The sequence below is a fragment of the Pongo pygmaeus genome, chromosome 17 (assembly GCF_028885625.2).
Source record: "Pongo pygmaeus isolate AG05252 chromosome 17, NHGRI_mPonPyg2-v2.0_pri, whole genome shotgun sequence".
NCBI classification, from domain to species: domain Eukaryota; kingdom Metazoa; phylum Chordata; class Mammalia; order Primates; family Hominidae; genus Pongo; species Pongo pygmaeus.
Window position 1 is genome coordinate 73,126,286 of NC_072390.2, and position 20,275 is coordinate 73,146,560.

At 41.8% G+C, this 20,275-nt stretch overlaps 1 protein-coding gene across 13 annotated transcripts in view; it reads left to right on the top strand.

Annotated features, from left to right (window-relative positions):
- Positions 1-20,275, top strand: part of NEDD4L (NEDD4 like E3 ubiquitin protein ligase) — a 364,635-nt gene that overhangs the window by 176,704 nt on the left and 167,656 nt on the right. The window contains exon 1 of one of the 13 annotated variants that reach the window (XM_054460564.2): positions 8,172-8,314. The exons of the other annotated variants lie outside the window; for them this stretch is intronic. The gene's annotated coding sequence lies outside the window, so the exon portion shown is untranslated. Of the gene's footprint in view, positions 1-8,171; positions 8,315-20,275 lie in introns of those variants that run through there. 13 annotated transcript variants of the gene reach the window in all.

Consider the following 20,275-nt stretch of genomic DNA (forward strand, 5'->3'; position numbering starts at 1 on the left):
TGAATGAGAAGCAATGTGTAGAAAAATATATAATATCCAGTTGTAAAAGACACATTCCTCCTGTGCCCATATGTGTAAATGTGTGAGTGTGGAGAACAGGATGAAAATGCTCATTCTGTATGTTAAGCAGGGAGTGGGGTGGAGGTTAATGTGGAATGGTGGGAGAATGGGGTGGCAGGGATTTCCAAGTCACCCACCAGTGATGAGTGTTAACCACATCCCATTTTTTTCCTATGAAGGAAGCTGCAATGCTGTGGTTTGAGGTTAAACATGCTGGCTCCTTCTCTTAGGTCTTGATTTGGTTTTTGTTGTTGTTCTTGTTTTTTAATTCTAGTCTGTTCTTGTTTTGCTGCGCTGATATCCTCTTAGATTTTACGAGCATATTAATTGTGCGTATTGAACATTCTTCTTTGGTTTATTCTGAGACCCCATTTGCCTGCCCCTTTGGCATCATTGGCGGTTCTTGGTGGTCTACTGGTCTTCCGGTTTGTGCCTCCCAGTTGCCCCTTTTTCACTGGAATGTGCCAGGTTGAAGCAATATGTAGGGCCTGGTGGGATGGGCCAGGAGGTGGCCTTTCAGGTGTGGCTCCTGCATGGCCCTGCTTGCTCTCTTAAGCTGCCTGCACTTCAGTCTTAGGACCACATTCCTGCTTTGGCCACATGAAGTGCAAGGTAGCAATGGGAAAAGCAGAGAGGAAATGAAGCTTCCTGATAAATCACCTGATTGCTGCCCCAGGGTTAGTCACTCTAGCCCCTTGGATCTCTTGACTCCATCTCTTGACTTGTTTCTTTTGAATTTCCGGCATCTGGAGAATACTAGTACAGCAGCAGTCCCCTGGTTTTGTTTTTCTTTCAACCCAAGCCCATCCCATATCTGTTCATTTGACAATACTGTGTCTTATTTTCCCAAGATTCTTATGACTGTGATATTTAGTCTGAATCAGAGAAAGAGAGAGAGAGAAATGTACACTCAGAGGGCCACTTGGATGGAAACTTTTGTTGATCTTTCCAAGCCTTAGTGGGATCATCTGTAGAGCAGAGATAATAACAGTGCCTATCTGCTACTGTTAGGGTTACTGCGAAGATTAAAATAGGTGGTGCTCTTAAAAGACTTACAACAGTGCTGTCGTATAGTAAGGATTCCATAAACATTAGCTGCTCTGGTTTTTTTTGTGTGCGTGTGTGTGTATGTGTGTGTTTTTTGTTGTTGTTTTAAACGGGATCATGCTGGAAATACTAGATTGCAACAGAGTTTTGGGGCTTTTTCTCTAATTAATAGATCTAGGATGTTTTCTGAGGCTTGTCATGTTTTTAAAACTCTGTGGTATTTCTTTTTCTTTCTTTCTTTCTTTTTTTTTTTTTTTTTTTGTTGTTGTTGTTGTTGTTGAGACAGAGTCTCACTCTGTCACCCAGGCTGGAGTGCAGTGGTGCCATCTCAGCTCGCTGCAACCTCTGCCTCCCAGGTTCAAGTGATTCTCCTTCCTCAGCCTCCTGAGTAGCTGGGACTATAGGCATGTACCACCATGCCTGGCTAATTTTTGTATTTTTAGTAGAGACAGGGTTTCACCATGTTGACCAGGCTGGTCTTCAACTCCTGACCTCAAGTGATCCGTCTGCCTTGGCTTCCCAAAGTGCTAGGATTACAGGCGTGAGCCACCGCACCCAGCCTGGTGTTTCTTGATATATCTATGTGTGAGAATTTCTGTAGCTAAATTCCCATAGTTGAATTCCTGGATCAAAGGACGAGAACATTTACAATGTTCATAGATGTTGGGAAATTGCCTTCTGTAGTACTGCACTAGTTTCCACTGGCTGTAGTGGTTGATGAGAGCACCAGTTTTTCCCTAGTTCAATATTAACCCATTTTATCAGTCTTTTCATCTTTGACATTATGGAAGGTAAAAACATCTCATTTTATGTCTTCAGTCAGTGAGGCCAAGTATCTCTTCATGTATTTATATTTCCATTTTTATCCAGTGCCAACTCACATCCTTCTGTCAATTTTTCCTTTGACCTATTAATTTTTCATTGATAAGAATTCTTTGTAAAATGGGCAGTTTAACTCCCCATCTGTCATATGTTTTTTCTCATTTGATTTATTGTATATCTTGTATAGCACCTTTTAATTTTAACATTGTGTTTTTAAGTGTCTTTTCTATGTTGACTTGGAAAGCTAACAACTACTTACAGCATAATTTCCTTCTGTTAAAAACAAGAAGGGATTTCCCCACTCTAATTGTGAAGATTATACATTTTTCTAAGTCTGAAAAAAAAAGAGGAAAAAACAGAAAAAAACAACAGAAAGAACATCAGTCACTCTTAATATTTTGGCATTTTCCTTTTAGTTGTTTTTTAGGAGAGAATGTATATTTATACTTAGCATCATAACATAGATATAGTCTATTTTGGTGATTTATTCCAATATGTAATATATAAGTTTCTGAATGTACAATATCCTATTTATCATATCTATTAAGTTTGTTTCCAGTTTTTCATTTAAGAGAGAAAGGTACTAGGAATATCTTTGTGCAAAACAAGAATTTTTTTTTTTTTTTTTTTTTTAGTCGTATTCTGTTCCTATGATACCTCCCTGGAAATGGGATTCCTAAATCAAGGAATATTAGGATTTAAATACTTTTGGTATAGATTACCAATTTGCTTTCCTAAAGTGTGGTACTAGTTTATGTTGCAATCAGCACAAAGACTCACTGCGCTATCATCAGAAGAGAAGAGAGCTGCCCTGAAGATTTGGGGGAGGAGTATTCCTAGAGAGGCGTGTGAAAGTGAGTTTGAGAGGTTTGAGAAGTAGCCAGGAGGTCAGTGGGGCTGGGGAAGGGAGAGAGTTCATGGGGAAGGGCTGGAGATGAAGGTAAAGGAGCCATGGCTCTTTAGGGCTGTGTGGGTGCTGGGGAATTTGCATTTCCTGCTTAAGGTTGTAGTAAGTCAGCCTGGAGAGTTGCAGGAAAGGAGTGGCTTGATGTGATTTATTATTGCAAGTGAGAGTGGCCCAGAAGCCAGTTAGGAGGCTGTTGCAGAGGCCTAAGTGAGAGAGGATGGTTTAAACACCAAAATGGTAACATCCAGAATGGAGAGGAGGAGATGGTGGGGGATTAAATTTGGGGATGGAGCACTTAGGATCTGTTGATTGACTGGATGTGTAAGAGAGAAAGGGAAGAGCAGAACTGAGGAAATGTCCTCTTGAACTGGCTGGGGGCCACTGAGATGGGACAGATGCGCTGGGGAGCAGTGCAGAGATGGAATCACTGCTCCTTTTAGGTCTAAGGCATCCCTTAGATCTTCAAGTGGAGGTGTGAAGATGATGGTAAAGGAGAATGGAGCTCAAAAGAGGGGCCAGAGTCATTTCCATTTAGATGGTCTTTACAGCCTAAGGAACTGGAAGATTTCCCTAAGGTTGAGGTCTTCCTTTCCTGTGAAAATGTGATCAGGATCCTAAGTAACAGCCCTAAAAATTAAACATTAGGAATACAAGGTTTCATAAATTAGGAACTGTCTATAGCTGCCAGGTTCTAAATGCTTTGAGGATATAAATCTTTGGGTCTTTCCAAATGCTTTGAGCAGAAGAGGTACATCGTAATGTGTTTACTGAATGGCATTTAAAGATGCAGGAGACCTTTCCCCCTTCTTGATGAAACAATTTGCCTTTCAGATGTTTTGTTATAGTGAGTTGATTGTAGGACCTTATGAAGCATGTAAACCACACATTTGTAAGGCATTGGAAGAAAAAGCTAACGCGAGTTAGGAGGGATTTCAGACCATGTGAGGAAATTCAAGCCTATGTTGTTATCACCAAACCTTGCCTGTGTTATGTAAAGATTTTTGCCTGTGTCATGTTATCTTTGTTTTGTTCAATTTATTCCTCCCCCTCCAAGTGTCCTAGTTTCTCCTCTACTGTAGCTGGTTTTGAACAAAATAGAGAAACTTGGGTCTCCCCCACCCTCAGCATCTGAATTCTTCTCATTTGGTTACTCACCGTGTTAAAATAAGTGATATAGTACATTCTTGGCAGTTTGTTTATTTTTAATTTTATTTTTTATGGAGATAGGGTCTCGCTCTGTCACCCAGGAGTGTGGTGCCATGGTGCGATTGCAGCTCACTGCAGCATTATAACTCTTGGGCTCAAGTGATCCTCCTGTCTTAGCCCCCCGAGTAGCTGGTATTACAGGTCCGTGCCACCATGCCCAGCTAATCTTAGCAATTTTTAAATAACATTTTTTCTGACTATAACAGATTTAGATATTGGAAAAGATAAAACATAAAACATTGATCTGCCTGTAGAGCCAAATAGCCACAGGGATATAAATTGGTTACCATTTAACTTTATTTCCATCTATATTTGGCTATATTTATATTTATGTATATGGAAATAGTTTATGAATTTGGAATCATACTATGATATTTTTTAGAATGATGCTTTTTAAACTATTTTATGGTAAGCATTTTATGATAGCTTGTAATGTTATTTTTAAAAACATACTTTTCGAAGGCTGCAGAGTATGGATAAATTCATGATGACTTTTTAGAGGAAAACATCAAGATGATCTCACTAACAAATCCTAAGATTAAAAACAAGAGCAAACAAAATACAAAAACTAAACCATCTTTGGAATACTATGAAATTCAGATTTTATGTTCTTAATAAAATCCTGTTTTGAATGAAATCAGTCTTCATGCTTTTCTTATTGCTTTTGGCTATGTTGCCTACAGTGGAATTAACTGTTTTTATATACTTCCTTTGCTTTGCATTGAAACAAGCTGATCCATTGTGACCCTCTGTGGTATTTCATAAAACCACACCCTAAAAACCGCCCAGTCTTTTAAGTGCAGTCAACAGTATTGAGCAATTTTTTGGGTAATATTGTCGGAAGTGTTAGGTGCCATCCAACAATGGCTTATTGCTTACATTTAAGTGTAAGTAATATACAATTAAAGGAACGTCATGACTTTTTAACTTCATTTTGAAATTTGAGTTTAGAAAAAATTCCAAGGGAAATGAGCAAGAATGAAAGCATCCTCTCCTACTGCCAGACTGCTGGGAAACCCACCCCTGGTCTTCCCAGGTGTCTCTTCAGTGACCTTGTTGGTCGGTGAGGGCTGTGGAAAGTTCTAGGGAGGCTGCTCATCCCTCCTCTCCTTTTGCTCATTGCATTCTGCCCAGATTATAAAACTGAAGTGTCTGTCTTAAGACGCCAGCAGCTTTTTCTTCATCAAATCCAGACACATCGAATCCCCCACAACCAAGAATTACCCAGCCACAAAATGTCAGTAGTACCCCGGTAAAAGAACGCTGGTTTTAGACTTAGTCTCAGAACCTGGCCATCTTCCATGGGTTATCCCGATATCTGCATCCTTGTCTCTTTTCACTACAGCCTGGTGATCATGGTGGCAGTTTTCATTTTGGGACACTGGTAAGGTTAGAATAGCTTCAGGCTTCCTCAGTGAATAGTATTGTGGAGGCAGGAGTGGTAACACTGGGTTGGAGCTGGTGTGAGGGTTGAGTCCACTGTGTAGCCTCTGTCCTTAGATCATGGCGCTGCTTTGATTGGGCCCTAATTTTCTCCTCTAGACAAAAGGAATTGAACTAAGACTTCCAGCATTCCCTCCAGGCTTGACATTTTTTCATTTGGTGCTGATGGTCACTGACTATTTTCCAGTTACATTTTAGTGCAAGTTTGGCAGAAGCTGATTTCTCTGGGTTAGGGAAAATGACATAGTGGCAGGGAGGTGGATGTACACTATTTGTTTGATCAGTTTGCCTAGAATGGAAGTGGCAGAATTGGAATTGGAAAGATCAAATGTAGCCTTTTTTTCCCTTCCAGAATGAGGTTTTTCTATGCATTTTTTTGAGGCAGAACCTCATGGGACAAGGCAAAAGTGAGCATACTCAAGTGAAGTATGTGGTTATGGGGGAATGGTTATTAGAAATGTCAATTGTCTCAATTTTTTAATATTAATTTTCAGAGGGAGACAATTGTGTAATTAGTGTTGTAATTGTTTGCCAGGGCTGTCATAACAAAGTAGCACAGACTGGGTGGCTCAACTACCACGAATTTGTTTTCTCAGGGCTCTGGATGTCCGGAGCCTGCGATGAAGCAGGGTTGGCTTCTTCTGCAGCCTCTCTTCTTGACTTGCAGATGGCTCCTCTGGGTCTTCCCAGGTCATCTGTGTACCTGTCTGTGTCCTAATCTCCTGTTCATATAAGGGCACAGTCATATTGGATTGGGACCCACCTACTAACCTCCTTTTAACTTAATTACCTCTTTAAGTACCCTCTCTCTAAATACAGTCACCATCTGAAGTATTAAAGACTTCAACATGGGAATTTTGGGCAAATACAATTAAGCCCATCACAATCAGGTAACATTTGGTAGGACGTGTAGATGCTTTTTATCTTTAAGGGAATAGGCAAATCGTTAAAAATAAATAAATAAAAACTTGTTCAACTTGTTTAGGTACATTTTCTTATAGTGTATTGTGGTTCTTTTTTTAACCTTCCAGCTAGTGTGTAAATTGGAAACATTGTAGCTTAATTTGATAGTTTTAGACATAATCAAAGATGATGGAAATCCTGTTCTTAAATTTAGTCTATTCAGCAACTTGTGTATCCTCAACTGCTGAAGACTAAAAACTTGAGATGTTCCTCTTGTTTTAAGAATTTGACTGAAAATGGGCTGGGCACGATGGCTCATGCCTGTAATCCCAGCACTTTGGGAGGCCGAGATGGGTGGATCACTTGAGGCCAGGAGTTCCAGACCAGCCTTGGCAACATGGCAAAACCCCCAAAATACAAAAGTTAGTGGAGCGTGGTGGCTCACACTTGTGGTCCCAGCTATTCAGAAGGCTGAGGCACAAGAATTGCTTGAACCCCAGAGGCAGAGACTGTAGAGAGATCGTGCCACTGCACTCCAGCCTGGGTGACAGAGTGAGACCCTGTCTTAAAAAAAAAAAAAGACTGAGAATGGTTGGCACTGTCCCCCTGTCTCCAGGAGGGTGAATGTTTCTAGTTGAACCCTGGTGCCCACTTGCTCCTTTAAGCCTTCAGCAATCCTCCCAGCCTCGAGGGGTGATCCGTTCATCTTCCCCCCACCTCTGGAAATCCCAGTGTTTGAACGCTGGGGGGAACTGCAAGTCTAGTTTACAGGGTTTCTTAGCTGACATGCCAGGAACACTTCATGAGTGAGCATGCCACCAAATTTGAGTGCATATAGAAAGTTAGCTGTTTGCTACAACTGGAGACACTTCCTATTAGAGCCACGTCTGCCAGGGTGGAGGGCTGCATCGGTTGGAGAGTAGGGTGTGACTTCTTCCAGCAAGAGGAAAGAGAAGTAGCATAGTGCCCGTTGCAGGGAGAGAGTACATGTTTGACTTGCTCTTGGAATTTCCATAGAGTAAGGGTGTTCAGGTTGCCAGACTACCCCTCAAACGAGGACATGGTGCTGCTGGGTCCCAGGGTAGAGCTCCGCTGGCACCTTCAGGGCCCTGATTTATACCTAAGGGCACTCAACTGGAATCTGAAAACTGGGATGCACAGTAGAGACTGCGGATTTACAGGGCGGGACTGGTTCTTATCTGACTGTTGATTCTTTTTGGGGCTGTAGTTTGTATCATAGTTATTTTTGTTCCTGCTTTTTTCCCTTCTTCAAGACAATAAGCTTTTGGAGGGCCAGAAAGTTGTGTTCCCATCTGTCGAATGTGGGGCCTCGAAGGCCAGAACCTCAGAATGTAGAAGCTGAGTTAGTTTGTGGAAGGGTGAAGGGCTGACCTCTACTGTTGGAAATGCCAAAATCTCTGATCTGGCTTTAAATAAGCAAAACAGCCCCGCCAGACATAGAGTCATCCACAAAACCTCATGACCTCTGTTATTGCCCATCCTGTGTGGTAAGCCCACTGAGAACGTCACTTGAAGATGCTGCAGGAACAACTGCAGGGAACCTGGAGATAAGGCCCCAGGTGATGATGTAAGCTAATTGCTGAGCTGGGTGGAGCTACTTAACCTTATGGTGGGGGTGGAGCTTGACACAACTCCCTTTTCCACCAACAAGCATTTCTTTCTACCTGTCATTGAAGTGAATCATCAGTATAAGTAGCGAGCTGGGCGCATTCCTTCTCAGTTGTGTTAAAACTTGCTGGTATTCCCCCGGTATCAGCAGAGGTGTGTACGGACACTGCTTTAAAACTGGGAAGGAGGAAGACGAGGCCAGGGAGCCAGAGGGTCACCGAGGTAGATTTCCAGCAGCACTAGCCCAGCTGAACACTTTCCAGCCTTGTTTTTCATCAGCTTTGAGGAAAAGTATAGGTAAGAACAAAGACACCACTGTATGTTTGCTATATGAATGCATAACATCTGTTCTTGGTGTGAGTTTGATGTTGGTTTAATACTGTTTTTATGTCAGTGGCATAGTTCTAGCACATACCAAGATTTTCAATTTTAAATGCTTTTTGGTGTTCGCAGTTAGCTGTAATTGGTCAATTTTACTCTCCTTATGCATAAAAAGAATGATAGGCAAAGAATGAGCCTTGAAAAGAATTGGAATCTGAATTCTGATCCCCTATTCTTTGCTTCTTATCTTTCTTGACTGTTTAGAAAAATGTACAGCTTTTCTTCCAAAAACCAAAGCAATAATACTTTTATTTTTGAAAATAATGGAAAATAGAGACCGCTGAAGTTCTATGAATGCTGTTTTCTGTTTTAGAAATCACAGGTTGAGGAGGAAAGAATTGTGTTTTCCTTCCTGTTCTGTTTCGAGTCTCAGTATTTCTGACTTAGAAACCTCCTGGAGAAGAGGAAGATAACAGCTCTACTTGGTTTCAAGTGAAATACCATCTTAGGTCATAAAATAGTTTGCTTGGAGAATAATTCATGGCTTATATCTGAATTTTTGGTTGGTAGCAACAGAAATCTTTCTCTTCCTCAGTATGAGTAATTTGGCTTATATGATTTAGACTAAATTTTATTATATTTTTTGTTTGAGAAAACAAAAGTCAAAGCCCAGAACACATTCAACTGAGTTTTTCCCTCAGGTTTTCTATCATTTTCCCACCCTTCCTACTCATACATGTGAATATGCTGAATGATTAACACGTGATTTTTGTTTCTTTACTGTCTCATTTCATGGTGATTGATAAACTGTTAGTTAACTGGCTATAGTGTATTCATACGTTGGCAAAGCTTGAAATAAATTTGAGTGCAGGCCACACCTTCGTATTAATGAGCCGGGTTACTTTCAGTAAAGTATTTCTGATGTCATTAAGTGTTAAGATGGCTGGAATTCTAAAGACAATAAAAATGTATCAACAATATGAAATATCAAAGCCTACAGTCAAATCTGAGTTATTCTTTAGTACTGATTTCATAGCTATTCTTTAATATTTATTCTTTAATACTTATTTCACATTGAAAAGTACTTTACACATGTTTGAATGAGATATTGCCAGTGAAAGAAACAAAAGGAAGCAAATAACTCTATAAGGGAAGAGGGATTTTAAAGTATGTCTGTGCTGGCCCCAGGCTGGTGAGGGAGTTTCATTAGCAACGACGAGGAAGAGAAAGAATGGCCACAGTGGTGAGTGCTGACCTTTTTTTTTTTTTTTTTTTAACTTTTTTAATGTCTGTAAGGAGTACAAGGTGAACTTTAATTCTTGTGGGAATCTAGTAAGATGGAAGTCAAGAAGAGAGGAAGAAATGCTTTTTATTTAGTTAAGAGGAAGTAAACATCTGTATTAGTTGCAGATGTTATGCCTTAACCTTTTTCATTCCTATCGTTTTTATGAAAATTTGCCTTTTTAAATTAAATGAAGGTTTTTTGGAGTCCTATATTGCAACTAAATGTTGATTTAAAATGACACATTTGGGACATTTTCTTGGCACTGTGGAATATAATGAAAATATATAAAATGAAGGTAGGTATGAAATTATATGAATTTTGCTACTTGAGTGTAGAAGTTTTATTCTAAAGTGGTTTGTTTAGTGGATGTGGTGATGGTGGGGGGCTCTATGTACTTATTAAGGCAAGTGATGGGACAGGAGCTTTTGTGGTCTTGACGGTTCTGTTGGGATGGGAGGGTTGTTCGGGATTTTTATGTTTCATTCCAGGCAATGTTTATTTTTTCAACCTGTACTTCTTAGGGTTTTACCAAGTCAATTTTCATGTGAAGCCATTTTCATATCGTTTCTTTCACCTTGATGGAAATCTTTTCCTTCTTATGTGCTTTGAGTTAAATATGATGTAATGTGCTAGTAACATAGACGGGGCTTTCCTTTCTACAGGTGGGCTTGAAGTGAGCCTGCCACTCGCTCACCTTGAATCACGGAGGTTTCAGAGGCCATTGGCCTTCAGGGCAATGGCAGAAGCACGTGTTCTCAGCTGTTTTCTGAGTCTATCTTGACTGCGTTCCCAGTGTCCCAGAATTCGCCAAGGGTCACTCGACACACCCTCATCTACAGTAAACATTTGTGCTTCCTCTGTGCCTGGCCAGGTTTTCTCAGTACCCAGGAGCACAGGTGGGCAGTGGGATGTGGGCAGGCGGTACCCAGATTCCCTCCCACAGGGGCCACAGGGAGCACTTGGGCGCTTCCTGCCGAGACCCCCCTGCCCTTCAGACTAAGTGGAAACAGAGATCTGGGAGTCCAGTGGACTCAGTGGAGTTTCATAGAATACATGGAAAATGCACCGCTTTCAGTGATGTAAGCTGTCTTGTTCACTTCACGATTACTCATCTGGCCTGCAGCAGGCAAGAGGATCACATGCAATTATAAACAGCCTCCTCTGACTAAGGTCAGTGACTGGAAACCCTGTCACGTTATCAGAGGTCATTTGGTCATAGATTCTTGGGCAGAAGCCATTGAGAGTCCTGGGGGTGTGATCTTTGAGCCTTTGCCAGTGCTGGGGTTTGACTCCTTTTAGCTCAATTAACTGGGTCCAGGAGTTTATTTTGGTCGAGATCTGCCATGCTAAGTTGACAGGCTTGAGACTGGAAGCAAGTCTCTAACTTCATTAGAGGAAATGGCGTGGCAGGCTTTAAGGCATTTTGATGTACTCCACTTTTTCTCTCTTGCCCTGTTTTGTTGAGGTTTTCAGGGCCATAATTGTACCTGAGGTTAATCAGTGAGTGATCTGTCTGAAAGGAATTTGTTCTCTTTGGGCACCGTCCTGTGTGGTATTACATTTGTGTAACTATTTAGCTTAACTCATTCAAAAGGCTATTTAAGTCACTTGTCCTGTTCATTACTTGAAAACAAGTTTTCTCTTTATTCTTTTAGTCAGTTACCAAATATTTCCTAAGTGTCTCTTGTGCTAGACATTGAGGGGCACTCCTTCTCCCTTTCACTTGTCTGTTTTTGTTGAGCTACATTTTTTCCTTAAGGCCGATTGTTCTTTTCCTCTTACTTTTGTTTTCACTTGATTTGTTTATTTATATTTAAATATGTACTTTAACAGTCTTGAAGTATTGGTCTGAGTGAGGATGGTGATCAGATTGGGAAAATGCCCCTTAATTTTGGTTTAAAAAAATTAATTTTCTTTAAATTATTTGTTTATTGATAAGGGCCACCCACTCCAGGTGAGTGGTTTCACTGTGTGTATGGCAGAGGAATGCTCTGTGTCTGAAAAAAAAAGTAACTTAGCTTGAAATATTCTGAAAGCTGAAGAGTACAAATGTCAGAGAGAAAGGGTATTGGAGGGGAAGAGAATGAGAAGACAAGACACAGTCAGGGCCCTGTCACCCGTGTGGAACTGCAGGTCCCTGAAGAGATGATGCATTTATCCCTTTTTAGAGATATTGCCATTAAAATTTGATCTTGAGCATGACACAGAACTGAAAGCTTTGATGACAAAGCCAGCATCTCAGTTTAGCAATAACCAGGTTAGGGAAAAAACCCCAGAAACTCAACAGTGAGATGCAGCTCAGCAACGTGGGCAGGGAACCCACTGTCCTGCCTTAGGCAGGGAGCAGCCTTAGCCGCTTCATCTGCCTGATCCTTGGTTTTATCCGCTTCACAATTAAATTTCCTTTTTGTTATGCTTGTGCACATCTATATTTGGCTTTGCTTCTTATTTTTTAAGAGAGGGGAGAAGTGTGGGCAAAGTAAAATACAGCTTGCAAGCTCCCAAATGGCAAATGCACCAGTTAGAGTCTAAGTGGCCTCCCAACCTTAAGGTGAAATTCATTTATTCAGCAAATATGTACCAAGCCCCTCAGGGGCCACTGCTCAAGATACCAGTGCAAATAGAAGAGGCCAAGGGCACATTATTAGGTCCCGAGCCAGCGGCCTGCACAGGCATCTGTGACAACCTACCTCTCTGCTTGCAGGGAGCTTCAGCCTGGTGGAGGAGACCCAAAATTGCCAAGTCAACTGATAATAGAATTAGCAGTAGTGTTGGGGGACATAAAGAAATCAGGGTAAGGCCATCACAATTACATGGGTGGATGATCTTTTATAAAACAGCACAGTTTTGTTTTCTTCTGCCATGGTATCTCCTAACATTTTCCAGTGTGTCTACTTTTGGTTAATATGGAAGTTGTGGCTCACACTAGGTTAGTGGTTAAAAGAAAACAAGAAAACCAACTTTTAGAAATCTTTAAAAATATCATTATCGTAGAAAGCTATAAACGCTTATATATAGAAGGGTAAGTGGCCATTGATCTTGGAGCAGAATGAATGGATATTTCCTGGAAAAAAATATTTCCACTCATCAAAGACATTCAAGTCTCTTCTCATCTAATCAATATTGGAAACTAGGAATATCCACACCTATGGAATATCCTCAGAGAGAATTAATTATTCTGCCCTCTAAGAGGTATAGTAGTTTAGACTTACAAGTAAAGGCCTGAACTTGAGGCTGTACCATTGAAGGTAAAAGTGCCCTTTATCTCCCAGCTTTGTTATTTGCCAAATGCATTTGTGTTAAATTAAGTGACCTCCAATAGCAGAGCTCTATGTTTTCTCCCCTGACCCCCAAGTCAAAATTGATTATAGTAATCCATCAAACCAGGCCTGGCAAATGATATTTTACAACTATAGGATAAATACTGAGGGGGAGGGATGAATGTGAACACATATGCAGAGCAACACAGTCACGAGACCGTTCTATTACTTCCTAAATTTCTTAAAGTTTGCACCACTGAGAATAAAGCTGTGTTTTCTGAGCTTCTCAAGTGAGCAGGGGCATGAGTTCCTGTGCTGTGCCTGGGGACAGGGAAGGCTTTGGGACCTACTGTGGTCTTAAGTCTGAGCAGTGCTAATAGCCTCGGCTCACCACGTGCTGGGTACTGTGCTAGAGGGTGTACAAACCTCTCATCTCATTTGGCCTCACTGCTACAGCTGATAGAGATGTGTTTTTAGTTGCACATGGCAGAGCTAGAAAACAAACCAGGGTGTGTCAGACTCCAGAGCACATGCCCTCTGTGATGCCACTGTGTTACCCTAGATCAAGTCAACCAAGGCATCCGTTAAAAAAAAATCTGATCTTTGTCAAATATGCAATTGTTATATTTTTGTTAGAGTCTGTCTCTCCAGTGAGCAATATTAATTTCCTTCAAGCGGCTACTCACAGATTCCACAAAATCAGAAAGCTGCCTACCCTGCAGCCCGTATCAGCCTCCACGTCCCCACATCAGTCGTCCTTGCTGTGCTTCTTGTCTCTTTAGTTTTTATCATCTTCTAACACTGTGAACTTTAGTAATTTATTCTGGATTGTTTGCTACCTGTCTCCTCTTGGTGAAATGTAGGCTCACAGAGGTAGAGCATTTTGTCTGTTTTCTTCCCTGGCATATCTCAGGTGCCTAAAACAACCATGCCAGACATGTAGTGGTGCCAGTGACAATTTGTTGAATGAAGAAATGGGAGAAAAAAGCAGATCCCGGAGCCTTAGGAGGGTCTGTGTAAGGGAGTCTCCAGGTAGTCTTCCTGGGGGTGTCCTGAAGGACCTCACGATCCTGATTTTGGTCAGTGTGGAGGCTGTGGTTTCTTCTGAGCTGTCAGTATTTGGAGGTGAGTTGTCTGCAGGTCACCTCATCCCACCTTTACGCATTAGTAAAATGGAATTCGCTGGGTGGTTCTTAGGACTGTGCGGTCAGTCTAATTACCAGACGTCCCTGCATGCTCTGTCTAAGGGCTGGAGTCTGCTTTCCTTGCTTCTCTTCTAGAAAGAGGTCTGTCTACAAGGGATTAGCCTTGTGAAGTTCCTACTGTTGTTCATTGACCCAGTGAGTGTTTTACCCACTGTGGGTTTTTCCTACCTAATTGCCCCTCTGGTTTTCAGTGTTCAACATGCTGCAGTTACATGTTCTGCTGTGGTTTTACTTAGCTTAATCCTTTATTAATTGTCTCTTGTTCAAACTCCCTAAGAGCAGATTATCCTTCTCTTTCAGCTTCTGCTCCATTGCTATTGAACTTTTTTTCAGTCGTGACATCAAAAAAATAACCAAGTGTGAGTCTGATAATAGCAAGGCTATTTTATTTCTATCCAGTTTACCCCAAATTTGAGCAGTATTACACCTTAAAATAATAGAGCTGGCTCTTGCCCAGCATGTGAAAAGTGTATGCTTCATGATAGACAGATATTTTCCGGTATCTACTTACCATAAATCTCAAGATTTACCCTACCCCACTCCAGCCATTACCCCCATTTCCCATTTGCCTAACTACCCTAGGGCCATCTCAGTGCCCTGTAAAGGAATCTTTGTTGCAGACCCACTGTGTGACTGGAATGTGATGCACACAAGTGACCAAGGCATGGCCCTGTTCGCAAGGAGCTTCCAGACCAATAGCAGAAATGGACACATAAGTAAACAACTGCGCTACTGATACGCTTCTGCCAACAAGAGTGGAGCTTGAGGGCCAGGAAGCCTTCCCAGAGGCACTGGAGCTTGTTTTAACGTTATGCGCATGCCAGGTGGGGGCAGGACATTTCTAGCAGAGGAGAAAGCATGCTGTGCTCTGAGAACTAAAACTCATAGTTACTCCACTTGGCGACATGTATAAGGCACATGGAATAGGGCCAGAGCTGGGCAGACCGTGTATGCCACAACAGTTCATTGTAGGTTAAAAAGAACCAGTGCAGAGTGGGTGAGGCATAGGCTATTTGATAATAATTTGGCTGCATTGACAAGATATGGAAAAGGCGAGGTTGGGACTTTCCGTGAATTTTATCCTCAAGGTGCTTAATCAGTGAGGTTGGGATGGCTGGAGGGGGCCCTCATTTGCTTGCCTGGTGCTCAAGCCTGAGGTCCTGGCCTTTAATAGTCAGGGAGGTATGTGTGGAGGCAGGGTGTGAGCACCCTCCAAGGAAAACTGCAGTGTGAAAAGAGGCCCAGGATGAGCATTGGGGAGTATCCACATATAACTTGATATTCCTAAGGTCTCAGTTCTTTATGGGAGAGCCCGCGCACTCTTCCACACTTGGAATTCTTTGCAAAGTGATTGGTATTTGAGCTTCTTTAGAGTCCTGCTACTCCCACCAGCTGTACTGGCATCACCAGGGAGCTTGTTAGAAATGCAGGTTCTTGAGGCACAGCTCACACCTACCCAATCAGACTACATTTTAACCAGATCCCAGGCAATCCTTGTGCACGTGAAGTGCTAGAACACTGTTCTGCGGTAAAACGACTTTGCTAACCATGGAAGAGGATGATTTTTTTCCCTTTTCCTTTGGTGTTTTTTATAGGACCTATTTACCTTTTAGAATTTTTTCAGAATTATGGACTGCAGAATAGTCAATGTCATTAGCAATTAATTAGTGATATTTGGCTAGAATACGTAGTTGTCTCCACACAAATGCCATTTCTTACATTGAGATGGCACATGTCTGGTTAGGGTTTGGGCTCATTTGTAAGGAGCCACGCTGCAGGCAGGCATGCTCCCGGGACATTAGTTGCTCAGGTTTCAAACTGCTGCCCCAGCATAGCAGATGGCATGGTGACAAAGTCCCTGTGCACCCTCACATTGCCTGCGGTGATCTATCACACATTTTGTCCCCTAATGACCTAGCTGGGGGGGAGCTCATGTCTCTGTTTGTGCTAATGCTTGCTGTATCCCCAAGTGGCAGTACTTAATATAATTGTCATTGCTCTTTAATATTATCTCATTCCATGTCAGCTGCACAAAAATTTGAGGTTAATTACAATGAATGTTTTCTCAATCCTTATTATTGAGAGCTGTTTAATAGTTTATTTGGTATGTGAAGATTCATATCTAGATTGAGGCTTATACAACCTCATTTAAAGACAGCTTTTTCAGCTGGGCGCGGTGGCTCATGCCTGTAAGCCCAACACTTTGGGAGGCTGAGGTGGGTGGATCATGAGGTCAGGAGATCAAGACTATCCTGGCCAATATGGTGCAACCCCATCTCTACTAAAAATACAAAAATTAGCTGGGCGTGGTGGCGGGTACCTGTAGTCCCAGCTACTCGGAGGCTGAGGCAAGAGAATTGCTTGAACCCGGGAGGCGGAGGTTGCAGTGAGCCGAGATCGTGCCACTGCATTCCAGCCTGGGCGACAGAGTGAGACTGTCTCAAAAAAACAAAAACAAACAAAAAAAAAAGGAAAGCTTTTTCAGGTTGGAAAATATCAACAGCAGACATGAAAAAGCATGAAAAATGACACTAAGAATGTAAGCAACTGGAAACAAAAATTATAATGGTGCATAGTGAGCTGAAGATCTATATTTAAATGTGAACTCCCCTTTCAGTTTATAAGTGATTACTAACAGCCTCATCAGGGTTTCTGGAATTAAATGTTTTATTATTTCCTCCAAAAGTTAGTCCTCAAATATTAGTATTTCTTGTGTTCTTTTGATTTGAATATTTGTTTTTAACACACAAGGATATCAACTCTATAAGTCAGTTAATATGTTCATGCTTTTAGTTAATGAAAAGTGGCTCATGATTTCAGTTTTTGGTATCAGGTAATGTTGCGGAAGTGAGGTTCACTGTGAAGCTTCTTTTTTTTTTTTTTTTAATCATTTTGTTGTTTCTTTAAGTGTATGTGAGCTTATAACTCGAGACACTATGTGAAATGACCCTGTGTCTCCTACATTATAGAAAAGAGGAAAATGAGGCAAGTTCAAGAAAATTAGATTTATGTGGAAAATAAATTCTGCATCTAGTTATTCATTATCAGGTATGAGATTACAGGCATGAGCCACTGTGCCTGGTGACCTCATTTGAACTCGATTACCTCTGTGAAGACCCTGTTTCCGAAGAAGGTCAACATTGTGAGGTGCCATTGTCAGGTATGAGGTAAACACACTGAGAATACCACATTTTGGCAACTCAGACAAGACTATTTTCCAAACATGTAACCCTGGGAAGAAGGTAACCTATCATAGTGTGTGTTAAGAAGTCAAGCAACCAAGAAATGTTAATTGAAGGCCCATTTTGTACAAGGTTGCATGGAAAAGACACACTAGCATAAGACATGGACAATGGCCCCGAGTGACGTGCAGCCAGTTTAGGCGAATTAAGATTTACTTACTTGAAAAGGGACAAACAAGTCTGGACGCGGTGACTCATACCTGTAATTCCAACACTGTGGGAGGTGGAGGCAGGAGGATCCCTTGAGGCCAGGAGTTCGCAACCAGCCTGGGCAACGTGGGAAAACCCCTGTCTCTACAAAAATTAAAAAAAATTAGCCATGTGTGGCAGCATGCCCATAGTCCCAGCTACTCACAGGGGCTGAGGTGGGAGAATTGCTTGAGCCCAGGAGATCCAGGCTGCAGAGATTGCGCCACTGCAGCCTGGGTGGCAGAGCGAGACCCTATCTCAAAAAAAAAAAAAAAAAAAAAAAGAGCAGAAAAGGAACAAACAACAGACACAAGATTCCATGGAAAAGGGAGTGGTCTAAAGTATTCAGACTGTAGGAATTCAGAGAGTGGAGAGGCTGGCTATTATGGGGGTGCTTCATCCTGGGCAGGTGAGGGAAAGGAGGTGCTGGCTGCCTGAAGCCTGGAAGAATCAAAGATTTCCAAGGGCATGGGGGGAAAGCATGAAGGATGAGTGAATAGACACCAGGGCTGAGCACCCTGAAAACTGTGAAGCTACTAGATTGACCTGTTTGGAAAACCAAACAGACGTGGCTGTTATTGACAAGTGGTTTTGTTTTTGTTTTGAGACAGAGTCTCACTCGGTCACCCAGGCTGTAGTGCTGTGGCTTGATCTTGGCTCCCTGCAACCTCCGCCTCCGAGGTTCAAGTAGTTCTCCTACCCCAGCCTCCCAAGTAGCTGGGATTACAGGCATGAGCCACCATGTCCGGCTAATTTTTTGTATTTTTAGTAGAGATGGGGCTTCACCATGTTGGCCAGGCTGGTCTCAAACTCCTGAGCTCAGATGATCCACTTGCCTTGGCCTCCCAAGGTGCTGGGATTACAGGCGTGAGCCACTGTGCCTGGCCAACAAGTGGTTTAAATTGGATTCTCCATTTCCCACCTAATACAAAGTCTGAAGCATAGGGCAGAAGTAAGGGAAGGACCCTGTGTTCTGCTGGTTAAATATAACAGAGGTCTGACTCCATGGCTATTATAGGACAGGTGCATTTTGTTCTATGTAAATTATCTTAATGTGTCCCCTGTGCCTTTACCCCATGATTATTTAGCACTTTTTTCTCCAGGGTCACAGGGACAGGGAGAAACATACACCCGTAAAACAATGTCATCTAGAGGCAAAAACTTGTAATGCTCAAGCATGTGCCCTGACGAGGTGGGGCAGGGTGTGTAGGAACAACACTCTACTAATTATTACAGAGCTTGCTCTGCACTCTCTGTAGAAGTCCTTCAATATCCTGTCTAACACACAAAGTAACTTAAGAGAGGATTTTTAAAAATCAAAATGCCCTCAGATTTGTATTGGATTTAACCAGGCTGAGATCCTTGAGATCCAAGTATAATAACGTGTCCTTTTTGGATGAATCAGATACAAGGAAAAATCTCCAGTGTGTGTCCAGCTTTAGAGATGTAGTAATAGATTCCAGAGTTCACGCTGGTGGGCCAGCCAAGACTTTTAATGCTGATGTGGGCTTCATTCTTTCTATAAACTCACTTTCTTCTTGATAGTGCATGGGCCCAGGGGTTCCAAACATGGGTACCTGCCATAATTGATCTGTGTAACTGGAGAAAATACATATCCTATGGCACCCATGTGTCAGGATATAGGGGCATCAGCGTAATGTAGCCCTTTTTCTGTTGATTATAGTTTTTTCTTTCTGTGATCACACAATTGTTTCATCCTCGCTTTAAAAATTTCATTTTAAGAAGTGCAGCACTCAGAATAACAGAAAAGTCAGGTGTCTGGTGGTTTGTTTGCACATTTAATAGACTTGAAGATAAAATCTCTAAACATTTATTTTTCAAGTTGTTTTTCTGAGAGTTGAGGGGAAACTTTTGTCCTTTGGTCTCCCTGAGGAATTCTAGGATTTCACAGGTAGGCGTGTGTTTTGGACTGCAGGCTGAACGTGGTTGGCAGGGTGGCATGAGGAGGGCACATATTTTAAGCGTTCTTAGGGCAGATCCGCAATCCTTTACCTGCCATTCCTAACTAAGTCCAAAAAGCCCTGAAAACCAAAGATATCTTTGTAGGTTTGTAGGAAATTGATTTGAGAGTATTCTAGGCATCTTGTATAACACTTCATTCAATGCTTTGTGCCTCTTGCTGCACAGATATTAACATTCACTTATGGGCCCTGCCCCAGCCCCTACTGGGGATGCTATGCAATAATTGGAATAATCAAAAAAATAAATTAATAATAATAATAATAATTGGAATAAGCACTGAGTCATTGTGTTAGTCCGTTTTCACGCTGCTGGTAAAGACATACCCAAGACTGGGTCATTTATAGAGAAAAAGAGGTTTAATGTACTCAGTTCCACATGGCTGGGGAGGCGTCACAATCTTGGTAGAAGGCAAAAGGCACACCTTACATGGCAGCAGACAAGAGACAAATGAAAGCCAAGGGAAAGGGGAAACCCCGTATAAAATCATCAGATCTCTTGAGACTTATTCACTATCACAAGAACGGCGAAAACTGCCCCCATGATTCAATTATCTCCCACTGGGTCCCTCCCACAACACGTGGGAATTATAGGAGCTACAATTTAAGATGATGTTGGGTGGGAACACAGCCAAACCATATCAGTCATCTTTCTAAAGTGAGACAAAAAGTCAGAATTCTGTAACACATTTGTTCCCAAGGGTTTCCAAAAAAGGCTGGCTTTAATGGAGTATTAGTTTGCTAGGCTTCCCATGACAAAGCACTATGAACTAGGTG